Source organism: Pongo abelii, chromosome X (assembly GCF_028885655.2).
Source record: "Pongo abelii isolate AG06213 chromosome X, NHGRI_mPonAbe1-v2.0_pri, whole genome shotgun sequence".
In the NCBI taxonomy this organism is placed as follows: domain Eukaryota; kingdom Metazoa; phylum Chordata; class Mammalia; order Primates; family Hominidae; genus Pongo; species Pongo abelii.
The window spans coordinates 51,934,963-51,939,418 of record NC_072008.2 but is presented as its reverse complement, the minus strand read 5'-3'; positions in this window follow the sequence as shown (position 1 = coordinate 51,939,418).

Below are 4,456 nucleotides of genomic sequence, written 5' to 3'. Positions count from 1 at the left end.
TTATATCCAGCAATATCACACTAAATTCATTTGTTAATTATAATCCTAGATATTCTTTTAGAATGTGTGTGTGCACCCATATGCGTGTGTGTGCATGTGTACCATCTTTTGTGTCTCTTCTATATCTTTAAGAGCTGAGAAAATATTCTTCGAAGACTGTAAGCCAACAAACACCCCTATCTCATGGATGGCAATTGGGAAATGCCCATTTCAAAACCAGTCACTGGTGGGGTAATGGGATTGTTTTGATGCTGTTAGTCAAACATACCGCCTTTTGTACATCACATGCATTGTGGTATGAGGCACTGCTTTTCTTTATTTTCACCAAATATATGGAAATGATACCTCTGCTCAGAGAGGTGAAAATCAGGAGATAGGTGATGGTGGATTGATACTAGTAGAATACCCCTCCATGTAAGTCAGCTGAAATTACAAATCTTAAGGGATATGTGTTCTTAAGAACAGACTAATATGTGGAATATTTGAAAAACACTTGTAGAATGTGGAGGAAGAATTAACCTTTGAAATTATTTCAATTATTTCCAATTGAAATAAAACAGTTTCCTCTGACCATAGTCTTTTGGTGATTATGAGGTACAAAACTGTAGCAGAAAATTTAACACACACACATATCAAATATTTAGCAATTGTTATGGATCATTAGCAGGATTGCATGTGAGTTAAATTTTGTTTCTGGCTTTTCTGAGTTATGTAAATGCCCTACGGCAGGGCTTATCAATGTTGGCGCTATTGACATTTTGGACCAGATAATTATAGTGCGTGGCCGTCTTGTGCTTTCAGGGAGTTAAGTAGCATCACTAGCCTGGATCCACTGGATGCCAGAAGCACCTCCTCTTTTCCCCAATAACGATAAACAAAAATGTCTCCAAACATTGCCAGATGTCCCCTGGGAGGCAAAATGCCCCTGGATGAGAAGGGTTCCTCTACAGCAAATGAGATTTCCCCCAGTTTTACTGAGGTATGACTGACAAATAAAACTGCGTATATTTAGGAAGTACAATGTGATGTTTCAATATGTGTATACTCTGTGAAATGATTACCAAGATCAAGCTAATTAACATATCCATCATCTCACACAGTTACCCTTTTGTGTATGGTGTGAACACTGGAGATCTACTATCTTAGCAAATTTCAAGTATGCAATGTACTGCTATTCACAGTAGTCACCATGCTGTACATATATATTTCTAAGTATGACATCATCTTCTCATGAGTAAAAAACCTACCAGATGTGTGGTAGGTTTTCTACATATCATCGCTATTTATCCACTGAAACTTTATGGATACAAAATGAAATTTATTAGTGATAGATTTCATAAGTGATATAGATCCATATTTTTCTCTGCGTGTACATGCCTGTGAGTGTGTGTGTGTGTGTGTGTGCGCGTGCGTGTGTGCCTGTGCGCACCTGGGGTCCCTTGTGCATGTACTGTCTTTTCCAGATTTTGGTATCAGGCTACTTTCGGTAAATAAATTTGGAAGATTTTTATCTTTGTTTCCAGCTTCTAAGTCAATTTAATGAGGCTTATGGGTTTGTCTTTTCTAAAAGGTATCAGATGATTGTATTCGTCTCTACTTGTGTATTTGTGAGTACTTTTTTTCCAAGCTCAGATGAAAAGAAAACAAAAAAAAAAGAACACCGTTATCCGATAAAGGTGTGACAATTCAAAATGCTGCCCACCCTTGGATAGGCAGATAAGTATACCAGAAAGGACATGGGTGCTGATGTCAGACACAGCTTGGGAGACTGTCCCAGCTCCACCACTTACTTAGTGCATGACTTTCAGCAAGTTACCTAGTCTCTTTTAGCCTTAGTTTCTCCATTTGTGAAATGGGGATAAGGTCCCCTTCTACGTCATTGCCTCCTCATGATTTGGCAGAGGCCGATTTTCACATCATCGCCCTGGCCAATTAGTGCGCAAAGCTGCTGTGATCCTAGGCAATGCATGCATAGTGAGGAGGTAATACTGACAACTGACATCAACCAGCAAGCAAGAGGTAATAACAGTTTTAGTAATTGTATGCATTTGAGGGCATTTATTTAATCTTCAAATTATGTTTACAATTTCTGTGCATTCTTTCACGCAAAATTTCTAGACAATTTCTACATAAAATGCATTGTCCATTATTTAATTTTCTCAAATCATATATATATATATATATATATATAGGATTTTAAGAGTTAAACAGTCACACCTTTTAGTAATTACATTACTAAATAATGTAATAGTAATTTGCATTCAATGAAAACAGAAGTCATTTGGTTCTGAAAACCTCCCACCCCCACCACACACACCTACTTCTCCTGCTGGCTCCCTGCGACAACTATTTTCAACTCTCATCGGCTTCTCCTAGTACTTGGCAAGATATTTGCAAACCATAGACTTATTCTGATTGTGACATGTTTAAAAAATGGCCACAAATGAGACTTCCACTTTCAGCTCTACGTGTAAATAGACAAATGACCAATCCCATCCTTACAACAAGAAAACGCTGGAAAACAGATTCAGGTATCTTTTGGACTCATCAGAGAACCAAGAGGGGACAGCAAGACACCACCCTGGAATCTTGAGAGACTGTCAAATCCAGTGTCACAGCTGAGATCTGCTTACCTGAATCAGCAGCTTCTGCAGACAGAAGCCTGTAGGAGTGCTTCAGTAGTAAGTACGATGAAGTGCTTGAGGCTGTGTGTGGACTAGCATTAGTGTGAGAATACATGGGGGCCCACAGTCTCAGGGGCATCCACATGTTCATGGCCTTTGGCTCAACACATGGGTTTTCATGGTGAAGATCTGAAAAAGACGCCGTGGTTTTTCTGGCTGGGAGAGAGGAAGAGTAATCATTGTCAAATACTCCCAGTGCCTTCTCCAAGATAAAGGCCCAGTCTTCAGAGCAAAAGACTTGACCAAAGCCTTATCTTAGGTGCAGGAAGGGTATTCCTCCAACCTCTGCCCCTCCAGGCTTCCAGTGTCACCTGTAGGGGAAAAACAAATCAAGAGGGCTCAAGTGTGTAAAGGTATTATTTGGGAATGCTGAAGCCAGGGAAAGGACCGCGGACATGGGGAGAGGGTAAAACCACTGGAGAAACACTTGTCAAGGTCACAGCCCAGAGACACAGTCCCACTGAAAGAGAGAGATCCAGTCATAAAGCTGTGGAATGCTTTCCTGCCCCTACACCTTACCACCACTACAACCAGGCTCCAGGGAAATAACGGCGGGTTACAGCTGAACGTGCTGCAAGACACAGGCTCTCCCTGAGCAGGAGCACTCTGTGAGCCTCAGATTCAAGTGGGAGGACAAAGGGAGAGAGAGATGGGAATTCTGAGAAAGAATTAAAAGGAAATACTAGAAATCAAAAACACTAACAGAAATGACGAATGTCTTCCAGAAGCTCATCAGTAGAGTCAGCACAACAAAGGTAAGAATTGGAAAGCATGCAGAAAGGTCAGAGGACAACAGACACTTTCTAAAACGGAATGCAAAGAGGAAAAAGAGGGGAAGAAATGGAATTGAACATCTTACTGTGTGAAAATTGCAAAAGGTTTGACCTATTAATCTGAATCCCAGACAGAGAAAGAAGACAGAGAGAACAGAGGAGAATAAACGTTGGAAGGAATAGGGGCCTAGCACTGTCAAAATTAATAACAGACACCAAAGCACAGAGTCAGGAATCTCTCAGCATATATCAAGGAGCATATATACCAAATACACACACACACACACACACACACACACACACACACGCACACACAAAACACAAACTCACGTCTAGACATAGTGAAACTGCAGAAAACTAAAGAGGAAGAGAAAGTCTGAAAACCTCAATAAAAACACCTTACTGGTAGAGGAACATGGAAGAGAATTATGGCCAACTTCTCGTCAGAACCCATGAAAAAAGAAGAGCGTAGACTGAAATATTAAAGTGTTGAGTGAAGAAAAATATCACCATTAACAAGTGAACAGGAAAGAAAGACTTTCTCAGACAAATTAAAATCAAGCAAATTAACCTTCAGAAACTCTGTTCTGGGAGAAATGTTAAAAGACAGAAGGAAAATAAGATAGATGAGACACTTGAATCTACATAAAGGCAGGGCCAGAATCAGTGAAGGAACAAGTGGAGGCAAAATCGCACCTTTTCTGTTGCTTATTCTTGCAAGGTCTAAAGGAATACGGTTTGTTTAAAATAATACTGACAATGTATTTTGTGACTATATAGCATATGGATAAGTTCATGAGGGGTTAATTGGGAATTCTGTCGGGTTAGGTACCTGCACTACACATTAAGCGATGTACCGTTACTAGACGGTGGACTGGGATAGGTAAATATGTATATTGTAAAGCCTAGGGCAAAAAGCAGTTCTAAAAGCCATATGATCCATATGCTAAGAGAGGCTACCAATGCCCAAGTAAAACCTGAAGAGACAACAACATAAAG